Source organism: Miniopterus schreibersii (genome assembly GCF_964146895.1).
Source record: "Miniopterus schreibersii genome assembly, chromosome: 11".
Classification (NCBI taxonomy): domain Eukaryota; kingdom Metazoa; phylum Chordata; class Mammalia; order Chiroptera; family Miniopteridae; genus Miniopterus; species Miniopterus schreibersii.
The window spans coordinates 55,034,230-55,047,131 of NC_138111.1; positions in this window are offsets into that span (position 1 = coordinate 55,034,230).

A 12,902-nucleotide genomic window follows, 5' to 3' on the forward strand; every position below is an offset into this window, starting at 1 on the left:
CTCCCCAAATTTTAAAGCATTCAGTCTTTTAAACAGAAGTATTCAAGAATCACTCCACTTAATAGGAACACCGTCAAGGTATAATTTTGGACTTGAAGTCATGTCTCTACCTCTCAGTCCCATGCCTGGATGAAAGAAGTACTTAATAAAGACCTCACTGGTGGTGTGATCAACTTATTAGTTACAAAACAGTTATAATGATTGACTCACTTCTCTAAGCCTCCATTTTCGCTTCTGCGATCAGGGAGGAAACTTCTTCTGCCTACCTTACAGAATTTTTGTTAGGGTCAAATAAAAAATGTATATTGAAGTTTTGCTTTCTTATATCAGAAAAATGCAATGTATATATTGCAGGCTCGATCCCCAGTAGGGGTTGTGCAGGAGGCAGCCGAGCGATGTTTCTCTCTCTCCCTCTCCCTTCCTCTCTCTCTAAAAGTCAATAAAAACATATTTTAAAAAAATGTAAGTCAATGTACTTAAACTATTTCATACAATGGAAACATTAGTTCAGAGACACTTGAAAAGACAAGATAGAAAGAATGGTATGAAATTTATGTACTGGAATCTGATATAGCATGTAAAAATCTAAACTTTTTTTTATCTTGGGAGAGTCTGAAATGCAGGGAAAACAGGACTACTGTAATAACTTAACCCAAGAGAAAACATACCATAAGCTTATTGTGTGCTGAAAATTTCACTCATTTAATATTTCGATACACCTACAACCTCTCTTTTGATTAGAGCTTTGAAACTGGGGTGAGTTCACTGAAAATTAGAACTATTCCAGAGAGTTGCATCTGAAATATACAAACCTCACCTAGATGTCTCAATAATAAGGCAATAAGTACTCTAAACCTTTAAAAAAGTAAATCTGAACATAAGTGAGGGTGAAATGTCTCCTTAAGGCCCTCTTTCTCAATAGACTCTAACTCGGTTTGAGGATTTGAATCTTCAGTTACCCAGAAAAGGATTGGGTAAGAAATGTGGTAATCATAGGATAGACAGTCACCAGCACTGCTCGAAAGAGTACGCACCCCTCGAACGATTTAAGAGGAAAGGAAGATGCACAAATGCAGGATTTGTTTCCCTACAAGCAAGACACATGAATGTCCACAACCATTACTGAGCATTAATCATACGGGAACCTCCTTCCCATGCCCCTCGAGAGATTATCATGTGTCTTCGTGACCATCAGGAGATCTCCAGTTGTCTTGGCTCTGTGCCTAGAGTTGCAAAGTGATCTTATCCTTAAAACTTTAACACCCTTGTCTTTATTTTGCAACCAGAGTAACAGGGACACAGTGTGATCAGTGCCAAAATCCTAGAATCTTGAGCTGAAAGAAACGTAAAGACTATCCTGTTATGTTGCTGTTGTTTTTGAGCAGAACTCTTTTATTCAAACAAAAACATAAGAAGTAAAATGAAAGCTCCAGGGTCGTGCTTGAAGGAGATGGGGGTTTGATGCCAGCCTGCTGGTCTCCCACCCCCGGCCTGCAGTCCTTTAGGGGAGCCCTGGGGCTCCATGGTACAACTTAAACCACTGACTCAGTCTAACCTCATTTCACAGATTGGTAAAACTGAGGAACTTCCTGAGTTCTTTGCAAATTAATAGCAGAGACAGGGCCCCTTGTTCATTGTTGTATCGATTCATAACAACAAACATTTATTGAGTGATACATTTGGGCTAAGCACTGCTCTAAGTTCTTCAATTGCATTATCTCACATGCCTTACAGTAACCCTCTGAGGCATAGGCCCTGCTAAGATCAATTTAAAAGACAAGAAAAGTAAGGCAAAGAGAAAGTAAGTAAATTGCCTAACGTGACACAGTCGCGTGTTATCTCCCTGCGCACTTCAGCTGCTTCATCTGTTAGGAGCTGGACAAGATAATTTCTGAACTGCATACCAGCACGCACCCATAAAATTCTATCATCTTATGATTCCGAGATGTGAGACTGCTTCTTCGGCCATGAATTGTTCTTTCAGAATTAACTATGTTCCTCTGAGGCTTAAATATTTGAGGCTCACAGAAGGACATTTTAAGATGCAGTTGTGTCAATTCACCACTCAGGCGGGTGTGATAACCTCCGGCCTGCGAGCGCGTAGTGCCACCGGCCCAGTGTCTGTGGAGGCAGGACACGGTATTAGGGGTGGTCCTTTGTTTTGGTCTTGGCCTTTGTGGTCAGAGAACAATGAGGTAGTTGACAGAGGGTGAAACAAAAAGCTTCCTTTGAGATGATTATTTGGCAGCAGTCGTGGCCAAAAGATGCAGATGAGGCAGATCAACAGGAAGTAGCAAGAGAAGTTTAAAAACAGGCAAGTGGCAACATCAGCAGGTGAACCAAGGCAATGTGATCACAGTAAATTGGGGAGCAACTTTTATTATGCAAATGAACATAAATCCAGTAACAATACGCAAGCATTTTTTTTTTACAATCAACCTGGCTAAAAACATAACTTTTTGCATGGGAAACAAAACTTACTACCTAAGTAATTCTGGAACCATTGTGACGGCCTTGCAAAGAGAAGAGTAATATTTTTATAAAGATAACCGGTTCTTGGTCTTTCGCCAATGTACCTGACATCAAAGTAGCATGGCTTATTAATCTTCCTTATTTTATTGTTTCAAGTAACATTTAAACTCAAGGATAGTTCAGACGTCCCTTGGTTTGAATTTCCTGCAGACAGGGTTAGGTTTCTCATCTCTCTGTGTGTACATGCCAAACTAAAGGACATGGTTTTCTCTCAAAGAGTAAAATTACTGTGACTTTTAAACAGGAATTCAGTTTTGTTCTGCCTCTGACCTTTTCCTCCTTTCTAGCCACGCCCCACCCCCAGGCCCCACCCCCATCACAGCATATCCTTTGCTCTAGTTATTCCAATCTCTTTTTTTAAAAAAAATATATCTTTATTGACTTTAGAGAGAGGAAAGGAGGGGGGAGAGAGAGAAATAGAAACATCAATAATGAGAGAGTCATTGATTAGCTGTCTAGCCTGCAACCCGGGCATGTGCGCTCACGGGGAATCGAACCCCGACCTCCTGGATCCTAGGTCGATGCTCAACCACTGAGCCATGCCCGGCTGGGCTCCAATTTCTTATAATTCCTCAATGAACCAGGCTCAATTATTATTGAGTTTAAACCGTAAAACTGTTAGAAAAACATAGGTGTAAATTTTCAGGACCTTGGATTAGACTATGGTTTTTTTTAGACACGATGCCAAAAGCACAAGCAACTAAAAAGAAATAGACATATAGTCAAGTTGACACATAAAATTAACTATCACACAGGGTATGTGAATTATATCTCAAAAAGCTGTTAAATTTACCAAGATTTAGGTGAAAATCAGTGACTATACCTAATTTCCAATGTAAGGGTTGAAAAATGTCATGAAAATATAACAGAGATTAGATGGGATACTGCAAGTTCTAATCTAAGTGTAAAATTTATATTTTCATAGCATGAGTTACTGACTAATATAAAATTCCATTATTAAGGAGTATTTAAATATTACATTTAAATGTTCTAAGTGTCAGACTTTCTTTCCTGGCTTTTCCACAGATGCAGAATTTTAGCTCTGGCTCAAACTCTGCAGGTGAAATGAGAATACAAAAACCTGACTTTCTTAAACTGTGGATATGACATTAAGATGAATTTGTAGGCAGCATGGTGAAATGGTTTGAAACTTTTTGTAGATATAAAACTTATTCTTGCCCAGCCGGTGTTGCTCAGTGGTTGAGCGTCAACGCATGAACCAAGAGGTCACTGGTTTGATGCCTAGTCAGGGCACATGCCCGGGTTTCGGGCTCCATCCCCAGTTGGGGGGTAGAGGGTGTGCAGGAGGCAGCCAATGGATGTTTCCCTCTCATTGAAGTTTCTATCTCTCTATCCCTCTTTCTCTATAAAAAACAACAAAAACTCATTCTTCACATAAGATCTAAGTTGATGTCTAGCATGTGTAACAGTTGAAAGTGTTATATATGGAACTCCTTTGGTTGAGGTATGGGAGGAAGGAAGCCTTCACCTCCAATCCTCCAAAAAAACCCCTAAGTGCAGCCATATCTGAGCAGCTCCATAGTGCTCCCTGGAACACAGTTTAAAGGTGTGGGGACTCAGCATCCCACAGAGTACAGAAGCTCCATGGGTTTCTGTCTCCTATCTGTCAGATGAAGGGGTTGAACTAAAATTACTGAAAGCCCCTTCCTATTCTCAAAGTCTACAATTATGTGGCCCGAAAACAGCTAACACAAAACCTAGTAGGAACTGGCTTCTAGAATGTTTACCAATCACCCGAGCTTAAGGAATTCTGAGATCAAAACAAGCCTTGAGCTATAACCACCTTTCTCTATAAAATAAACAACAAATCTAGATGAAAATAGAGACTAGGGGAAAGGCTTATTTATATCAAAGTCAATGAAATAGTCTGAGCAAAGGGCAGCTGGTTTCCATTAGTCTTTCTTATCTCTTAGATAAAGGTAGGTAATGGGCATAAATATAAATATAAAGGATCTAGTATCCCAGCAAGTACAGGCCTCCCCTGTCTGGTGGCACCACCTCAAGGAGAAAAAGAACAAAGGGTCTCTACTGGGACCAAGAACTGGCTGCAGGTCAGACAGCTGTGGGTCCTACACTTGAACTCCTAAGAACTAGAAACCAGTTGAAGAGCTGGGGTGGCGGTGGGGAAGGTTTGAGGGAATGGAGCAGAGACTGTGCTGGCTCAGGTGCTGCCAAGGTGGGGCGAGGCAGTCCTCAGGCAAACACATGAGGGACAGAGCACATTCACTCCTTGGCACGTGGTCTCTTTAGTCGGCAGAGGGGGGTCCGTGGACCACAGGCATAAGCAGCGCTGGTAAGTTTATGAGAAATGAAGAATCTCAGGACCAATGCATACCTATTGAATCACAATCTGCATTTTAACAAGATCGCTGGTGATTGTGCATTAAAGCTGAGGTGCAGCGTCACAGAGATGTCAACCAAGCTGGCTACACCTAGTGATAGGGAAAACTCCTGAGCCCTCAACAATTGTATCTGAGTTCCATCAACTTTAATAAAGAAAAGGGTAAAAGTTTAAAAGATAAACTTCATGCTAAAAATGGTGAAGGTCATTCTTCAATCTTGGGAAAAGTCAGTATAAGCACAGATTAATTCTAATTAATCCTTGTATGTGACAGGTAAAGATGATATAAGATTAATCAATCATAAGGGTTCTCATTTCACATGGGAAAAAACATGAGATGATGGCTGCTAACTAAATTTATTGCAGTAATCATTTTACAATATATATATATGCTGTACACTTTAAACATATAGAGAGGTGTATATTAATTATATCTCAATAAAACTGGGGGGGGGGAAAGATTAATCAATGGAAATAGAGAAGCTGAGTTCCAGCATTCTTACTAATGTGCACCCGGAGAAGGAAGATTCATGTGAATCCTGAGAAGGAATTTATCTGGTGAGACAGGCTCCTCATGGTCAACTGAGGGTCCAAATTTTACAAATAATTGGTCATCTGCTGACAGAGGTCCCAGGAGGAACCTCAGACTAAAGGTGGCTCCGGCATTACGCCCTCATTGGTTACCCAGGTCTAGCCAACCCCTGGGGGGGGGGAGCCCTGGTGTCATCTTTCCACCAATGGACTGAGACTTGCCCCGTCCAATCAGAACTGCACAATTATATCCTCATTTGCATCTATACCAATCAGAACTGACCTATAATCACCAATCAAAAGGCACGATACTGACCAATCAGAGCTGCATGATTCAGGCCAATGAGAACTGTATAAATTTGGAAACCTCATTTGCATTAAGTTGGATCAATTGGGAACCTGGGGGGGAACTTTATATATAAAAGGCCTCCTCCCTCCTCACCCCCCACCCCTTTTTTGTTAATACTCACCCAAGGATATTTTTTCCATTGAATTTTAGAAAGAGTGGAAATGGGGGATGGAGGTGGAGAGAGAGCTGGCAACCTAGGTATGTGCCCTTGGTCAGGAATCAAACCCATGACCCTTTGCTGGGCAGGAGGACACTCTGATCACTGAGCCACACCCGCCAGGGCGAAGGAAGCCTCCCCTTCGTCTCTGTGGAGCGCACTTTCAGTTTCCACCAGAGGCTGTGTTTCCTCGGATTGCAAACTGTTCACACCAATAGAGTCTCCCCATTTTCTAATATTCTTTTGGAAAGTTTGTTGACACTGTCTAGGAAATCTTCCCTGTGAAACCCATGAGGATTGGGTGTGTATCTATCTATTTTACCTACCTAACACACTGCCTTACACAGTATCAGCTTTCAATATGTAAGGTATAATATAAACCACTTTAAAGTGGAGGCGGAGAAATGCTGCCATCATAGAGAAACTGCTTTGTTCGTCTTACTCCTCAAAACTTTGGAATGTTAAAACTGGGCAAAATAACCTTTGGACTGGGCCTAAAGCAGCATTGTATTTTAAACCACTGTGTTATGACTACCAGACTGAAAATTAAAGACATTTTTTAGAATTAGCTTCACGGTTAGTCTGCACCCATAAAAATTCCTTTCTTAACTCATTAAGACACATAGGAATTTATTCCTCCTGCTCATGTAATTATACCCCTTCCCTTTCTCCTAAATACACTTGCCTTTGCTTAAGAATTGGAACGTTACTTGGGTTTCTTTCTACCCGGATCAGTGCTTCCTGAATACTTATTCTTTTGGATCTCAAATGATTGTTGCCTCTCACTTTTTGGCTTTTTATTTTGGTTTAACAAAGAAACAGTTGAATAAATGAACAAAGATACAGTTGGTACTTTAAAGGGTACATTTTATGGTATGTAAATTGTACCTCAAAAAAGAAGGAACAATTGGTAAAGATGGTATCCTAGTGTTGACATAAGAATGTCCAAACCTATAGACAATTTTTATAAAATTTGAGTCAAACAGAGGATATGCCTGGAAGCAAGATCTCAACAGACTGAGAAAAAATGCTTCTGAGAGTAACAGTTTGAAGTTTCTTTTATGTATTTGAGATTAAGGAAGGCGTATAAGGAAGATTACATGAAGGTGGGAGAAAGCAAATCGGGGATCAGATTACAGGTTAAGATTATGTCAGAGAGTGGTCACGCTTAAGGAGGAGTCTGAAAAGAGGCATTTCAGAGGGTTAACTTAGATGCACAGGAACAATGGACAGGGCTTGCTTAAGGCAAAGTAACCTTTTTACCAAAGAAGTTACATGCCTGGGGCCTAACCACAGGGACTTGCCCAGTTAGGAATTAATGATCAAATCACCATGTGGGGTTACTTTCCCTAGGACCCCATTTTTCATCCACACCAGGAACACACCAGCGAGGGGAAGGGAGAGAGAGAGAGAGAGAGAAACATAAATGATGAGAGAGAATCATTGATCGGCTGCCTCCTGCACACCCTCTACTGGGGATCCAGCCTGCAACCTGGGCATGTGCCCTGACCGGTAATCAAACCGTGACCTACCACCGTGACCTCTAGGTTCATAGGTCAACACTCAACCACTGAGCCATGCCAGCTGGGCTATTTATTTATTTTTATTAATCCTCACCAGAGGATATTTTTTCCATTGGAAGGGGAGGAGGGAGGGAGAGAGAGAGAGAGAGAGAGAGAGAGAGACATCAATGTGAGAGAGACACATCAATTGGTCGCCTCCCGCTCTTGCATGGGCCAGGGCGAGGATTGAGCCTGCAATCGAGGTACATGCCCTTGGCCGGAATCAAACCGAGGACCCTTCCGTCTGAGGGCCGACACTCTAACCGCTGAGCAAAAACAGCGCGGGCTCCTACTACACATTTAGTATATGACTAAAGCATTGCTTAGGAAATACAGGGTGGGGCAAAAGTAGGTTTCCAGTTGTGAGTAGGCAAAACAGTTTATTCTTGTATTATTATTTATTATTGTATTTTCCATATGAACAACTGTAAACCTACTTTTGCCACACCCTGTATTTGAGTAAATGAGTGGATGAATAGGTGAAAGGAAGACAAGCCAATTCTCCATGAATATACCTGAAAATGGAATAATTAGCTACCCTCGGAGGAACCTGCTCTTCTTTATTCCCTGGATTCCCATGAAATCAAGGCTGAATTTACCTGATACTGAAAAGGATCTTGAAGCTGATGCGAGTAGATATACGATAACGCTTACCATCATAAATTAATTATTTTAAGTTAAATTTCAATAGTTTAGATTATACCATAGAAGTGGAATAAACTTTAACCTAATATGGGTCTGTCTTAAACATTCTAGTTTCTGAAATATTTTTAGAAATGCTACTTATATTATCTATAAAAAAGTCCCTCTGCATGATTCCTGCCATGGAAGGCCTGGGCAATATTGGGAAAATAAAATCTTTGGCCTTTTCAGGATTTTTTTTTTCTTCTCACCCCACAAGAAGCAGTAACTTTAATCATGACAGAAACAGTACAGGTTTTTAAAAATATGTTTTTATTGATTTTTAGAGAGAGAGAGGAAGGGGGCGAGAGGGAGAGAACCATCCACCCTGCCTCTGGGGGCTGAGCCTGCAGCCTGGCCCGGGCCCTGGCCGGGAATCAAACAGGCGACCTTCGGGTGCTGGGACGGTGCTCGCGGGGGTCCCGCCAGCCGGGGCGAGGCAGCGCACGCGTCAAACCGAGCTGCGGTAACGCTCGGGAGACACGAAGGAAGGTCCCCCCTTTCGGGTGGCTCCGGGCCGGCGCCACAGCGGCGCTCGCGCTGTCGCTCCCGCGGCTCTAAGGGGCTCGCGCTGCGGCTGCTCTGGGCGCGCGTGCTCGCGACGCCACCGGCCGGGGCCTCGCCCCCCCGCACGGCCCCCCGCACGGCCCCCCGCACGGCCCCCCGCACGGCCCCCCGCACGGCCCCCCGCACGGCCCCCCGCCCCCGCAAGGCCCGCCCGCCCCCTGCCTGCGGCGCTCGCGGCGGCCGCGCCTTGACCTCCGCTGCCGCCGGGCCTCCCCGAAGCCCCGCGCGCGGTGACGGCGGACGCGCTCGGCTCTCCCGGCGGCCACCTAGCGTCCCCGTGACCCGCGCAAGACCCCGTTAGGACGCGGCCCCCAGGCCCTCCTTTCCCTGGGTCCGGGGTTCAGCCGCCGCCCGCCGGGCTCGCCGCGTGGTCGCGGGCGCGGGCCGTGTCCGGGCTCCGGCCCCGCGTCGCCGTCGCCGTCGCCTCCAGACCCGGCTCAGCCTGGCGCTGGCGCGGCTCCCGCCCCTCGCGGCCCGTCTCTGTGGCTTCCCCGGCGTTTCGTGCGGGGAGCGCGGAACCGAGATGAGGTCGGGAAGAGCGCAAGCACCGGGACTTGTTTTTATTTTAAAAATATTTGAGTATGATATTTGATACGCACAAAAGAATGTGTTATGTGAATATAGGTGGTAGGAAGCTACATTCTGCTTAAGAACAAGAACATTATAAATATCAGGATTTACTCCCTTCGGGGATCTTATACCTGCTTTGGAAGGATTCTGGTTCCTGGTTACCTGGCATTAATGTAAAAAGTTTGAAGAATGCATGGTCAATCAGGTGCTATCTGCTGAGAATAGCTTTAGCTTTTACCATTCTTGGGTATATAAAAAAAATGTATAGCATTTTTTTCTGATAATAAAAGTGTATGTATTCACTGTAGAAAATTTTGAAAATATGGAAACATATAAAGAAAATAAAAATAATCAATTATAACTCCACTATCTCCAGATAATTGTTAACATTTTGAAATAACACTGGAGCATGCATGCGAGTGCACACACACAGACACACTCTCACACACTAATACATTTTTAAAAAAATCTTTATTGTTGAGAGTATTACAGATGTCTCCCATTTTTCCCCATTGCCCCCCTCCACCTGGTTCCTGCCCCACCCCAGGTCTTCACCTCACTACTGACTGTGTCCATAGATTATTCATATATGCATATAAGTTCTTTGGTTAAACTCTGCCCGCCCCCCCCACCCCAACTCCTTTCCTCTGAGCTCCATCAGTCTGTGCCATGCTTCCGGACCTATTTTGTTTATTGGTTTATTTTGTTTATTAGATTTCACATGTAAGTGAGATCAACACACTAATACATTTTATTAGTTGTTTTGAATTGCTTTTGAGACACAAAGCTATGAATCTCTAATAGTGAGTTTCAGTCTTTGTGTCGGTGGGCTGATGGGGAAACTTATTTGGGATTAAGGTGTTCTCAAATTGTACCAAACAAAGCATTTGCATTTCTAAAAAGATAGAATTATAGTGAGACTCTCAGATACTCAGTTATTAAGTAACCCAAACAACCCTAAGCCCATAATATGGGTGTAAATAATTGAACATTATAATTCAAATTGGCATCAAATTCACATACTCATAGTAAGATGAGAGTATTTGCCTAATTCATGCTAAGTAAGCATATGCCTGATGTCTCATGCATATAAATTTACTTGGACTGATGAGTGGTGACAGAATCAGAAGGGTTTTAACAGTGAAACAACATTAGAACAGAACTAAGGTACAAGAAAATCAGTTTATTCTAATAAACTATCCATGAACCATAGAACTATTGAGGCAAGTGTGTCTATCTGGGCAGTAAATGAGGAGATGAAAATTAAAAGACAGGTCTCAAGCATGTCTCACATGTATGTCTTTTCTGAGAGATGACTAGTCTAGCAGGTTCTTCTTGTCCTGTTGGGGGAAAAACCTGTACAAACAGATAACTCTTGCACAATGTCTTTTAGATGAACACATTTTGGTTTTATGTGAGGACCCTCCATCTCAGGAGAGATTATATCTAGAGATCATATCTAGAGATCTTATCTAGAAACCAAGAAAGATGACTTTCAAGCTGAGCTAATATTTTCCCTATGGTTTCAGTCTCTAAGACATAGGAAATAGTATCTCAGTTTAAGAGGTATGTGAGTGGAACTTGGGGGATGTCAGGTTCAGGAATTTGAATTGAGACACAAGTTCAGGATGGAACAAAAGCTAAGGAACATGCCAAAGGTAGGATCCAAAATATGAGAAACCAAATAAACTAAAATCAGAATTCAAAGCTAAGTTTCACATACCAGTGTCATGGCAGAAAAGGCGAACAGTAAGATTCAGAATACAAAGAAAGTACAGGAGAACTGGTGTCAAATAGTAAGCTTCTATATATTTTTCTTAAAAGGGCTAAAAATGTAAACAGTTGCCTACATGAGCGGATCTGGCAGGCTTTGAGGGGGATGAGGTCAATTCATCCTTCATGAGGCCAAAGGTTCACATCTGGCAGCCAACCTTGAATCCTGACTATATAGTATGTTATGGATTAAATCAGTTAGTATAGGCATTTAGCAAACAACGTTAAGCAAATAAAGTAATACACCTTACATTTGCTTTTAAATTGTTATACTGAGAGGAGGTCTTGAGAATTAATTTTCAGTTGTGCTGCCTTTAGGTAGAAAAGATTGTGTGACTCACTGAAAGGTCATCACTTGTAGATTTATCAGGGAATTATCATTCATATGCTACAACAAGCTATTGCCAAAAATCTAAAAATAATAACCCAATCTTGCAAAAGTCACTTGCCCATTAATCATGGGCTTAATAGTTTTGCTGCGTTTGATGTTCCACTACAGCTTTAAGTTTCAAATTCAGACTTCTGGTCATTGTTTGTTCCTTTGGGTTTCATAGCTGTAAGTTATATGTGGTGTTATCTTGATTAGAGTCACATTGTCCAAATAACTAGACTTCAAGAGCAGGAATGTGTTAACCAAGAACTAAACACATTTAAAAAATATATATGTTTTTATTGCCCTAGCAGGTTTGGCTCAGTGGTTAGAGTGTTGGACTGTGGACTGAAGGGTCCCAGGTTCAATTCTGGCCAAGGGCATGCATCTCAGTTGCAGGCTCTATCCCCGGCCCTGGTCGAGGCGTGTTCGGGAGGCAACCAATTGATGTGCCCTTTCATATCGATGTTTCTCTCTTTCTCTCTCCCTTCCACTCTTTCTGAAAAGCAATGGAAAAAAAAAAGTATCCTCAGGTGAGGACTATACATGTGTGTGTGTGTGTGTGTGTGTGTGTGTGTGTGTGTGTGTGTGTGTGTGTATTAATTTCAGAGAGAGGAAGGGAGAGGGAGAGAGAGAGAGAGAGAAACATCAATGATGAGAGAGGCATTAGTTGGCTGCCTCCTGCACGCCCCCCATTGGGGACTGAGCCTGAAACCTGGGCATGTGCCATGACTGGGAATTGATCCACCATCTCCTGGATCCTAGGTTGATGCTCAACCGCTGAGCCACGCTGGTTGGGCAACACATTTTTATATTCCTCCTCTCTCTAATATAAAAATACATACAGGGATATTGCTAAACACTATATTTAGATATAAAATATATCAGGCAAGATTTTATTGAAAACATACCTATAGGCTAAATGTAATACTTTTACCACATTTCAAAATATATCACATCGTGTTTTTATGCCCAGGCCGAGTAGGAAGTCTTCTTTGTAATGGACCCTAAATGTAAGTCTTATAAAAGGTCTCCTGTCAAGATGGTCCCCACACTTCAGGCCAATCTAGTCTCAAAAGGCCTCTGGTAATAAGAGCTCAGTGGTTTTTCTCTAGCTTCATCAAGTCCAGACTATGCTCTTGCTACAAAAAATTACTTAAAGAGTTAACTGAGGTTTAGTTTCCTTAGTTCCCCTGCCCCCCAGATCTGTTAAAGGTCCTTATCAATTTCTTCTAACTGCTTTGTTCTCTTTCCACTTGGCTTAAGAATAAAGAGATGATAGTCTCAAAGACACATCCTTATATCGACAGAGAAAACTCCAATCCACAGGGAGTCATTTGCTGTTCTCCTAAATAGAGAGCAAACCTCACCAGCAGCAATGCAGCTGTTCTCTGCTTGCTTTTGTTTCCTTCATAGTCTACTTCTGATAGACTGCCTTGTTTTTTAAC